This window comes from Pholis gunnellus (genome assembly GCF_910591455.1).
Source record: "Pholis gunnellus genome assembly, chromosome: 9".
Classification (NCBI taxonomy): Eukaryota; Metazoa; Chordata; class Actinopteri; order Perciformes; family Pholidae; genus Pholis; species Pholis gunnellus.
Genome location: NC_136535.1, coordinates 3,322,893 through 3,335,917, shown reverse-complemented (window position 1 = coordinate 3,335,917; position 13,025 = coordinate 3,322,893).

Genomic DNA, 13,025 nt, shown 5'->3' with positions numbered 1-13,025 from the left:
TCCACTTCTATGGAGGGATATATTGATGTATACGTTTATGCATTTTGAGAATATTGGACAGTTACAAGCAACTTAATAGGTTACAAAAAGTCACAGAGACTTTATAAAGGTGTCACACTTTATGTCTATCAAGTTTATATTGCATATACTTTGACATGTACGTCTTTAGAATGTATTTATTAGGGCCCGAGCACCGACGTAGTCGGAGCGGAGGACCTATTGTAATCGTAATGTTTATTAGGGCCCGAGCACCGACGTAGTCGGAGCGGAGGACCTATTGTAATCGTAATGTTTATTATTATTAGGGCCCGAGCACCGACAATGTCGGGTCCGCGAGGTCCCTATTGTATCTGTAGGAATTATTATTAGGGCCCGAGCACCGACGTAGTCGGAGCGGAGGACCTATTGTAATCGTAATGTTTATTAGGGCCCGAGCACCGACGTAGTCGGAGCGGAGGACCTATTGTAATCGTAATGTTTATTAGGGCCCGAGCACCGACAACGTCGGGTCCGCGAGGTCCCTATTGTATCTGTAGGAATTATTATTAGGGCCCGAGCACTGACAACGTCGGGTCCGCGAGGTCCCTATTGTATCTGTAGGAATTATTAGGGCCCGAGCACCGACGTAGTCGGAGCGGAGGACCTATTGTAATCGTAATATTTATTAGGGCCCGAGCACCGACGTAGTCGGAGCGGAGGACCTATTGTAATCGTAATGTTTATTAGGGCCCGAGCACCGACGTAGTCGGAGCAGAGGACCTATTGTAATCGTAATGTTTATTATTATTAGGGCCCGAGCACCGACAATGTCGGGTCCGCGAGGTCCCTATTGTATCTGTAGGAATTATTATTAGGGCCCGAGCACCGACGTAGTCGGAGCGGAGGACCTATTGTAATCGTAATGTTTATTATTATTCCGCTTCTTCTTATTATTATTTTTCATGTTTCGTCGCAAAAAGGAGGTGCTTGGGATACTGGAATGTTTTCGAGATTTGGCACGCAAGCCAGAATTTGCGAAAATTGCAGTCTGATTGGGGTGTCCAGCTGCGTTATGAAATATTGGCTCGCTAGCGCCCCCTATTGAGTTGCCCCAACATTGGGTTTCACCTAGCTGTATGACATTTGGTAGGTATGTGGAACGTGATGGGGCGTACAAAAAATCCTCTTGGAATTTTTCACTAAACCAAACAGGAAGTTGGCCATTTTGAAGTGTATGACGTTTTTGGACCGTTTCAAGGCATCATACTTTAACGAACTCCTCCTAGAGATTCAACCCGATCGACTTCAGACTTGGTCAGTATGCTCTTGAGACCTTGGCAGTGAAATGTTACTCAAAGATCAAAAAGTTATCGAACTATGTATCCGTGGCGTGGCGTCAAAAAAACACCATTCGCCATGAAAAAGGAAGTTGTTGTAACTCGGCCGTACATTGTCTAATCTGCTCCAAATCTCTCATATGTCATATCATCCTGACTCAGAACACATCTATATAAAAATTTAGAATCATAGTAAGAGCGCCACCTAGTGGCAACTGGAAGTTGTACGTTTTGTACTTTGACATCCTGCTCCTCACAGATTAATCAGATCCCTCTCAAATATTGCCAGGAAAGCCTTAAGACCTTGATCATGCTTCATTGTGAAGATTGTAAGAAGTTGTCGAAGGGCGGCGATGTGGCGGCTCTGCGAATTTCGATCCTTCGCCATGAACGAATAAACTGATGTAACTTAACTCCACATCATCAGATCTTTACCAGATTTCACATGTTTGATTAGACTCCAGGCCTGAAGACATCTACAGGCCAATTTTTAATCATAGTCATAGCGCCACCTACTGGTAACAGTAAGTTAAAGACTTTATACTTTGCCTTGTTTCTCTTAGTAGGTAAATCAGATCAACATCAAACTACTTCCACACAAATGTAAGAAGTTCATAATGCCAGTTCATGAAGCTTTTGATGTTTCGTCAAACGCCGTTGCCGTGGCGACGCAGTCTTCGCCGTGAAAAACGAAGGTCATTTTGAAAGGCTAAAAAAGCTCAAAAGATAAGCAAACTCTGCAAATAGATTACAAGCCCAAAATGTAGTTATATAATATGCTTTTATTCATTCAGAGTGGCAAATCGGCTCAATAGCGCCCCCTACAACATTTCGACGAAGCAGCCCTCGCACTACGTTTCACATAGATTTACCAAATTTGGTGGGCACATGTATCACATGTGGACTTAAATAAAAGTCTCTTGGGACCATGCTCTAAACCCAACCGGAAGTCACCTATTTTCTATTTATTTTGAATTTCTAGTGTCGTTTTTGTCATTTCCAGGCGCTGCACTTTAACGAACTCCTCCGAGGGAAATAATCAAATCAACTTCAAAATTGGTCAGTACAATCTAAAGACCTTTGTGATGAAAAGTGACTCAAAGCTTGTTGTTTCGTGAAAAGCTGTTGCCGTGGCGACGCATTCTTCGCCATGAAAAATGAAGGTGTTTTTGAGGGGCTAAAAATGCTCAAAACATAACAAAACTTGTCAAACACATTTAAAATCATGAATGTAGTTATCTGATGTGACTTTAATGTGTCAGAGTGGCAAGTCGGCTCAATAGCGCCCCCTACAATATTTCGCCGATGCAGCCCTCGCAGTACGTCTCACCTAGATGTAGAAAAATTGGGAAGCAGGTGTATCTCATATAGACTTAAAAAAAGGTCTTAGGGCTCTAAGCTCTAAACCCCACCAGAAGTCAGCCATTTTGAATTTTGTATGAATTTCTAGTGTTGTTTTTTTCCATTTCCAGGTGCTGTACTACGAACTCCTCCTAGGGAATTAATCAGATCAGCTTAGATTTTGATCAGAACAATCTAAAGACCTTAGTGATTAAAAGTTACTAAAAGCTTGAGGTTTCATTGAACAACATGGACTTGGTGTGGCAGCCATTTTACATGGTTCGCAATCATCCATCAAGCTGTTGTAACTCGACTGTACTTTGTCAAAACTGTCCCAAACTTGACATGGTTGTTGACTGTCATGACTTTAGGACTTCTGCATTTCAATATTAACTCATAGTCATAGCGCCACCTACTGATAAGCACGGACGTAAGCAAGATTTTATAATTACAGCGGCCCAAACACTGAACTTATTAAAAGGGTTTGTGGGCACACCATGAGAAAAAGACTTCTCTGATCTAAATATGTGCAAACTAAGATGCTTGGAGAGCAAAAGTTAGATAACAGTAGGTTATCCAAACCATATCAGTCGACATTAGTATAAATGATCTGTCCAGAGCTTCTACACGAGAATCAGGTTAAATGTCACAATGAATGCTTCACAAAACAGTCTAAAGTTACAGAAGAGCTTAAAAAGAAAACAGTGTTAAATTAAAGTGTTCAAGTAAAAGCAAATGATACTACTGTTTTCTTAACTTTCATGTAAGTCCAAATAAAATTAAAGCTGCAAGCAGCATTGACCGGGCCCTCGCACATTCACGCACGTCGAGGGTACTGGCAGGACTCTGGAGGACGCTGCCGTGCGTTTCTTTGACCATCAAACACTGCGTGCATGAGTTAGATATTTCCTGCGTCGACCAGCAGCGTAACAAGATCGCGTTGACAGGTCTTAAGCCTCAAATGTGTTGAGGGTACCTCCAATACAATCATAAATGAAAGCCTGTTAAGATCATCAAGAAAATGAATGTGCGTGAATGCGCTTCAGGGTTAGTAACATAACAGACTGTCAGTTTACTGGGATGGGGTTCAACTCCCTGCAGTGTCCTGATTTTATTTGGACTTACATGAAAGTTAAGAAAACAGTAGTATCATTTGCTTTTACTTGAACACTTTAATTTAACACCGTTTTCTTTTTAAGCTCTTCTTTAACTTTAGACTGTTTTGTGAAGCATTCATTGTGACATTTAACCTGATTCTCGTGTAGAAGCTCCGGACAGATCACTTATACTAATGTCGACTGATATGGTTTGGATAACCTACTGTTATCTAACTTTTGCTCTCCAAGCATCTTAGTTTGCACATATTTAGATCAGAGAAGTCTTTTTCTCATGGTGTGCCCACAAACCCTTTTAATAAGTTCAGTGTTTGGTCCGCTGTAATTATAGAATCCTGCTTACGTCCGTGCTTATCAGTAGGTGGCGCTATGACTATGAGTTAATATTGGCATGCAGAAGTCCTAAAGTCATGACAGTCAACAACCATGTCAAGTTTGGGACAGTTTTGACAAAGTACAGTAGAGTTACAACAGCTTGACGGATGATGGTGAACCATGTAAAATGGCTGCCACACCAAATCCACGTCGTTTGATGAAACCTAAAGCTTTTAGTAACTTTTAATAACTAAGGTCTTGAGATTGTTCCGACCAAATTCTAAGTTGATCTGATTAATTCCCTAGGAGGAGTTCGTTAAAGTAGAGCGCCTGGAAATTGCACAAACGACGCTATAAATTCATACAAAATTCAAAATGGCTGACTTCTGGTTGGGTTTAGAGCTTAGACCCCTAAGACCTTTTTTTAAGTCTATATGAGATACACCTGCTTCCCAATTTGTATACATCTAAGTGAGACGTACTGCGAGGGCTGCATCGGCGAAATATTGTAGGGGGCGCTATTGAGCCGACTTGCCACTCTGACACATTAAAGTCACATCAGATAACTACATTCATGATTTTAAATGTGTTTGACAAGTTTTGAGCATTTTTAGCCCCTCAAAAACACCTTCAATTTTCATGGCGAAGAATGCGTTGCCATGGCAACAGCTTTTCACGAAACTACAAGCTTTGAGTAACTTTTCATCACAAAGGTCTTTAGATTGTACTGACCAATTTTGAAGTTGATTCGATTATTTCCCTAGGAGGAGTTCGTTAAAGTGCAGCGCCTGGAAATGACAAAAACGACACTAGAAATTCAAAATAAATTCAAAATGGGTGACTTCCGGTTGGGTTTAGAGCATGGTCCCAAGAGACTTTTATTTAAGTCCACATGTTATACATGTGCCCACCAAATTGTGTAAGTCTATGTGAAACGTAGTGAGAGGGCTGCTTCGTCGAAATGTTGTAGGGGGCGCTATTGAGCCGATTTGCCACTCTGAATGAATAAAATCATATTATATAACTACATTTTGGGCTTGTAATCTGCGTGCAGAGTTTGCTTATGTTTCGAGCTTTTTTAGCCTCTCAAAATGACCTTCGTTTTTCACGGCGAAGACTGCGTTGCCACGGCAACGGCGTTTGACGAAACATCAAAAGCTTCATGAACTGGCATTATGAACTTCTTATATTTGTGTGGAAGTAGTTTGATGTTGATCTGATTTACCTACTAAGAGAAACAAGGCAAAGTATAAAGACTTTAACTTACTGTTACCAGTAGGTGGCGCTATGACTATGCTTAAAAATTGGCCTGCAGATGTCTTCAGGCCTGGACTCTAATCAAAGATGTGAAATCTGGTAAAGATCTGATGATGTGGAGTCAAGTTACATCAGTTTATTCGTTCATGGCGAAGGATCGAAATTCGCCGAGCCGCCACGTCGCCGCCCTTCGACAACTTCTTTCAATCTTCACAATGAAGCATGATCAAGGTCTTAAGGCTTTCCTGGCAACATTTGAGAGAGATCTGATTAATCTGTGAGGAGCAGGATGTCAAAGTACAAAACGTACAACTTCCAGTTGCCACTAGGTGGCGCTCTTACTATGATTCTAAATTTTCATATAGATCTGTTCTGAGTCCAGATGTTATGACATATGAGAGATTTGGAGCAGATTAGACAATGTACGGCCGAGTTACAACTACTTCCTTTTTCATGGCGAATGGTGTCTTTTTGCCGCCATGCCACGGACACATAGTACGATAACTTTTTGATCTTTGAGTAAAACTTCACTGCCAAGGTCTCAAGAGCATACTGACCAAGTCTGAAGTCGATCGGGTTCAATCTCTAGGAGGAGTTCGTTAAAGTATGATGCCTTGAAACGGTCCAAAAACGTCATACACTTCAAAATGGCCGACTTCCTGTTTGGTTTAGTGGAAAATTCCAAGAGGATTTTTTGTACACCCCATCACGTTCCACATACCTACCAAATTTCATACAGCTAGGTGAAACCCAATGTTGGGGCTACTCAATAGGGGGCGCTAGCGAGCCAATATTTCATAACGCAACTGGACACCCCAATGAGATTGCAATTTTCACAAATTCTGGCTTGCGTGCAAAATTTCAAAATGTTGCCAGAATCCCAAGCACCTCCTTTTTGCGAGGAAACATGAAAAATAAGAAGAAAAAGAATAATAATAATAATAAACATTACGATTACAATAGGTCCTCCGCTCCGACTACGTCGGTGCTCGGGCCCTAATCAGGACACTGCAGGGAGTTGAACCCCATCCCAGTAAACTGACAGTCTGTTATGTTACTAACCCTGAAGCGCATTCACGCACATTCATTTTCTTGATGATCTTAACAGGCTTTCATTTATGATTGTATTGGAGGTACCCTCAAAACATTTGAGGCTTAAGACCTGGCAACACGATCTTGCTACGCTGCTGGTCGACGCAGGAAATATCATCTAACTCATGCACGCAGTGTTTGATGGTCACAGAAATGCACGGCAGCGTCCTCCAGAGTCCTGCTAGTACCCTCGACGTGCGTGAATGTGCGAGGGCCCGGTCAATGCTGCTTGCAGCTTTAATTTATGATGGTATTGGAGGTACCCTCAACACATTTGAGGCTTAATACCTGTCAACGCGATCTTGTTACGCTGCTGGTCGACACAGGAAATATCATCTAACTCATGCACGCAGTATTTGATGGTCAAAGAAACGCACGGCAGCGTCCTCCAGAGTCCTGCCAGTACCCTCGACGTGCGTGAATGTGCGAGGGCCCGGTCAATGCTGCTTGCAGCTTTAATTATTTTTTCTGTTTTGTCGCAAAAAGGAGGTGCTTGGGATACTGGCAGAACTTTGAAATTTTGCACGCAAGCCAGAATTTGCGAAAATGCCAGTCTGATTGGGAAAAAGGAAGTAGTTGTAACTCGGCCGTACATTGTCTAATCTGCTCCAAATCTCTCATATGTCATATCATCCTGACTCAGAACACATCTATATGAAAATTGAGAATCATAGTAAGAGCGCCACCTATTGGCAACTGGAAGTTGTGCGTTTTGTACTTTGACATCCTGCTCCTCACAGATTAATCAGATCCCTCTCAAATGTTGCCAGGAAAGCCTTAAGACCTTGATCATGCTTCATTGTGAAGATTGTAAGAAGTTGTCGAAGGGCGGCGACGTGGCGGCTCTGCGAATTTCGATCCTTCGCCATGAACGAATAAACTGATGTAACTTGACTCCACATCATCAGATCTTTACCAGATTTCACATGTTTGATTAGACTCCAGGCTTGAAGACATCTGCAGGCCAATTTTTAATGATAGTCATAGCGCCACCTACTGGTAACAGTAAGTTAAAGACTTTATACTTTGCCTTGTTTCTCTTAGTAGGTAAATCAGATCAACATCAAACTACTTCCACACAAATGTAAGAAGTTCATAATGCCAGTTCATGAAGCTTTTGATGTTTCGTCAAACGCCGTTGCCGTGGCGACGCAGTCTTCGCCGTGAAAAACGAAGATTATGGACAGTGCATAGTGGCGTAACTAGGACAAAATGCTCCAGTACGATAGCATGTGAATGACCAGTGTGTACCTGAAGATAAAAGGCGTGTGCTTGTGGAACATCGACAGAAGGGTATAAAAGGGCAAATAACCGGAGGGAGGCGATTACCTCATCAGCGACTAAGAGCCAGATTATGGACAGTGCATACTTACCTGATGGAGTGAGGCCTCACGATGAAGTTGGGTAAAAAAAAACCTAACCCCTGACCCGCCCGTGCCTTTTCTGACTCGCTGCGTGGAACAGTCGTTGGTGGGGGGACCGTCACTCTTCGGCCCAGCCACCACCTTGTCATCAATCCCCAGTCCACTACCAAGTCCCAGGTCCCTGACCCTAAACACAACCTCACAAGAGGAGGGCCAGTCCCCGAACGGTCACGAATATTAGATTGCTGCCCGTGCCTGATGAAGGGTTAACTTTACCCGAAACGTTGCAACAGAGGCTTATAAATTTAGGTGCCGTAACTAGGACAAAATGCTCCAGTACGATAGCGTGTGAATGACCAGTGTGTACCTGAAGATAAAAGGCGTGTGCTTGTGGAACATCGACAGAAGGGTATAAAAGGGCAAATAACCGGAGGGAGGCGATTACCTCATCAGCGACTCAGATCCAGATTATGGACAGTGCATACTTACCTGACGGAGTGAGGCCTCACGATGAAGTTGGGTAAACAAAACCCTAACCCCTGACCCGCGCGTGCCTTTTCTGACTCGCTGCGTGGAACAGTCGTTGGTGGGGGGACCGTCACTCTTCGGCCCAGCCACCACCTCGTCATCAATCCCCAGTCCACTACCAAGTCCCAGGTCCCTGACCCTAAACACAACCTCACAGGAGGAGGGCCAGTCCCCGAACGGTCACGAATATTAGATTGCTGCCCGTGCCTGATGAAGGGTTAACTTTACCCGAAACGTTGCAACAGAGGCTTATAAATTTAGGTGCCGTAACTAGGACAAAATGCTCCAGTACGATAGCGTGTGAATGACCGGTGTGTACCTGAAGATAAAAGGCGTGTGCTTGTGGAACATCGACAGAAGGGTATAAAAGGGCAAATAACCGGAGGGAGGCGATTACCTCATCAGCGACTCAGAGCCAGATTATGGACAGTGCATACTTACCTGACGGAGTGAGGCCTCACGATGAAGTTGGGTAAACAAAACCCTAACCCCTGACCCGCGCGTGCCTTTTCTGACTCGCTGCGTGGAACAGTCGTTGGTGGGGGGACCGTCACTCTTCGGCCCAGCCACCACCTTGTCATCAATCCCCAGTCCACTACCAAGTCCCAGGTCCCTGACCCTAAACACAACCTCACAAGAGGAGGGCCAGTCCCCGAACGGTCACGAATATTAGATTGCTGCCCGTGCCTGATGAAGGGTTAACTTTACCCGAAACGTTGCAACAGAGGCTTATAAATTTAGGTGCCGTAACTAGGACAAAATGCTCCAGTACGATAGCGTGTGAATGACCGGTGTGTACCTGAAGATAAAAGGCGTGTGCTTGTGGAACATCGACAGAAGGGTATAAAAGGGCAAATAACCGGAGGGAGGCGATTACCTCATCAGCGACTCAGAGCCAGATTATGGACAGTGCATACTTACCTGACGGAGTGAGGCCTCACGATGAAGTTGGGTAAACAAAACCCTAACCCCTGACCCGCGCGTGCCTTTTCTGACTCGCTGCGTGGAACAGTCGTTGGTGGGGGGACCGTCACTCTTCGGCCCAGCCACCACCTCGTCATCAATCCCCAGTCCACTACCAAGTCCCAGGTCCCTGACCCTAAACACAACCTCACAGGAGGAGGGCCAGTCCCCGAACGGTCACGAATATTAGATTGCTGCCCGTGCCTGATGAAGGGTTAACTTTACCCGAAACGTTGCAACAGAGGCTTATAAATTTAGGTGCCGTAACTAGGACAAAATGCTCCAGTACGATAGCGTGTGAATGACCGGTGTGTACCTGAAGATAAAAGGCGTGTGCTTGTGGAACATCGACAGAAGGGTATAAAAGGGCAAATAACCGGAGGGAGGCGATTACCTCATCAGCGACTCAGAGCCAGATTATGGACAGTGCGTACTTACCTGACGGAGTGAGGCCTCACGATGAAGTTGGGTAAACAAAACCCTAACCCCTGACCCGCCCGTGCCTTTTCTGACTCGCTGCGTGGAACAGTCGTTGGTGGGGGGACCGTCACTCTTCGGCCCAGCCACCACCTCGTCATCAATCCCCAGTCCACTACCAAGTCCCAGGTCCCTGACCCTAAACACAACCTCACAGGAGGAGGGCCAGTCCCCGAACGGTCACGAATATTAGATTGCTGCTCGTGCCTGATGAAGGGTTAACTTTACCCGAAACGTTGCAACCGAGGCTTATACATTTAGGTGCCGTAACTAGGACAAAATGCTCCAGTACGATAGCTTGTGAATGACCGGTGTGTACCTGAAGATAAAAGGCGTGTGCTTGTGGAACATCGACAGAAGGGTATAAAAGGGCAAATAACCGGAGGGAGGCGATTACCTCATCAGCGACTCAGAGCCAGATTATGGACAGTGCATACTTACCTGACGGAGTGAGGCCTCACGATGAAGTTGGGTAAACAAAACCCTAACCCCTGACCCGCGCGTGCCTTTTCTGACTCGCTGCGTGGAACAGTCGTTGGTGGGGGGACCGTCACTCTTCGGCCCAGCCACCACCTCGTCATCAATCCCCAGTCCACTACCAAGTCCCAGGTCCCTGACCCTAAACACAACCTCACAGGAGGAGGGCCAGTCCCCGAACGGTCACGAATATTAGATTGCTGCCCGTGCCTGATGAAGGGTTAACTTTACCCGAAACGTTGCAACAGAGGCTTATAAATTTAGGTGCCGTAACTAGGACAAAATGCTCCAGTACGATAGCGTGTGAATGACCGGTGTGTACCTGAAGATAAAAGGCGTGTGCTTGTGGAACATCGACAGAAGGGTATAAAAGGGCAAATAACCGGAGGGAGGCGATTACCTCATCAGCGACTCAGAGCCAGATTATGGACAGTGCGTACTTACCTGACGGAGTGAGGCCTCACGATGAAGTTGGGTAAACAAAACCCTAACCCCTGACCCGCCCGTGCCTTTTCTGACTCGCTGCGTGGAACAGTCGTTGGTGGGGGGACCGTCACTCTTCGGCCCAGCCACCACCTCGTCATCAATCCCCAGTCCACTACCAAGTCCCAGGTCCCTGACCCTAAACACAACCTCACAGGAGGAGGGCCAGTCCCCGAACGGTCACGAATATTAGATTGCTGCTCGTGCCTGATGAAGGGTTAACTTTACCCGAAACGTTGCAACCGAGGCTTATACATTTAGGTGCCGTAACTAGGACAAAATGCTCCAGTACGATAGCTTGTGAATGACCGGTGTGTACCTGAAGATAAAAGGCGTGTGCTTGTGGAACATCGACAGAAGGGTATAAAAGGGCAAATAACCGGAGGGAGGCGATTACCTCATCAGCGACTCAGAGCCAGATTATGGACAGTGCATACTTACCTGACGGAGTGAGGCCTCACGATGAAGTTGGGTAAACAAAACCCTAACCCCTGACCCGCGCGTGCCTTTTCTGACTCGCTGCGTGGAACAGTCGTTGGTGGGGGGACCGTCACTCTTCGGCCCAGCCACCACCTCGTCATCAATCCCCAGTCCACTACCAAGTCCCAGGTCCCTGACCCTAAACACAACCTCACAGGAGGAGGGCCAGTCCCCGAACGGTCACGAATATTAGATTGCTGCTCGTGCCTGATGAAGGGTTAACTTTACCCGAAACGTTGCAACCGAGGCTTATACATTTAGGTGCCGTAACTAGGACAAAATGCTCCAGTACGATAGCTTGTGAATGACCGGTGTGTACCTGAAGATAAAAGGCGTGTGCTTGTGGAACATCGACAGAAGGGTATAAAAGGGCAAATAACCGGAGGGAGGCGATTACCTCATCAGCGACTCAGAGCCAGATTATGGACAGTGCATACTTACCTGACGGAGTGAGGCCTCACGATGAAGTTGGGTAAACAAAACCCTAACCCCTGACCCGCGCGTGCCTTTTCTGACTCGCTGCGTGGAACAGTCGTTGGTGGGGGGACCGTCACTCTTCGGCCCAACCACCACCTCGTCATCAATCCCCAGTCCACTACCAAGTCCCAGGTCCCTGACCCTAAACACAACCTCACAGGAGGAGGGCCAGTCCCCGAACGGTCACGAATATTAGATTGCTGCCCGTGCCTGATGAAGGGTTAACTTTACCCGAAACGTTGCAACAGAGGCTTATAAATTTAGGTGCCGTAACTAGGACAAAATGCTCCAGTACGATAGCGTGTGAATGACCGGTGTGTACCTGAAGATAAAAGGCGTGTGCTTGTGGAACATCGACAGAAGGGTATAAAAGGGCAAATAACCGGAGGGAGGCGATTACCTCATCAGCGACTCAGAGCCAGATTATGGACAGTGCGTACTTACCTGACGGAGTGAGGCCTCACGATGAAGTTGGGTAAACAAAACCCTAACCCCTGACCCGCGCGTGCCTTTTCTGACTCGCTGCGTGGAACAGTCGTTGGTGGGGGGACCGTCACTCTTCGGCCCAGCCACCACCTCGTCATCAATCCCCAGTCCACTACCAAGTCCCAGGTCCCTGACCCTAAACACAACCTCACAGGAGGAGGGCCAGTCCCCGAACGGTCACGAATATTAGATTGCTGCTCGTGCCTGATGAAGGGTTAACTTTACCCGAAACGTTGCAACCGAGGCTTATACATTTAGGTGCCGTAACTAGGACAAAATGCTCCAGTACGATAGCTTGTGAATGACCGGTGTGTACCTGAAGATAAAAGGCGTGTGCTTGTGGAACATCGACAGAAGGGTATAAAAGGGCAAATAACCGGAGGGAGGCGATTACCTCATCAGCGACTCAGAGCCAGATTATGGACAGTGCATACTTACCTGACGGAGTGAGGCCTCACGATGAAGTTGGGTAAACAAAACCCTAACCCCTGACCCGCGCGTGCCTTTTCTGACTCGCTGCGTGGAACAGTCGTTGGTGGGGGGACCGTCACTCTTCGGCCCAACCACCACCTCGTCATCAATCCCCAGTCCACTACCAAGTCCCAGGTCCCTGACCCTAAACACAACCTCACAGGAGGAGGGCCAGTCCCCGAACGGTCACGAATATTAGATTGCTGCCCGTGCCTGATGAAGGGTTAACTTTACCCGAAACGTTGCAACAGAGGCTTATAAATTTAGGTGCCGTAACTAGGACAAAATGCTCCAGTACGATAGCGTGTGAATGACCGGTGTGTACCTGAAGATAAAAGGCGTGTGCTTGTGGAACATCGACAGAAGGGTATAAAAGGGCAAAT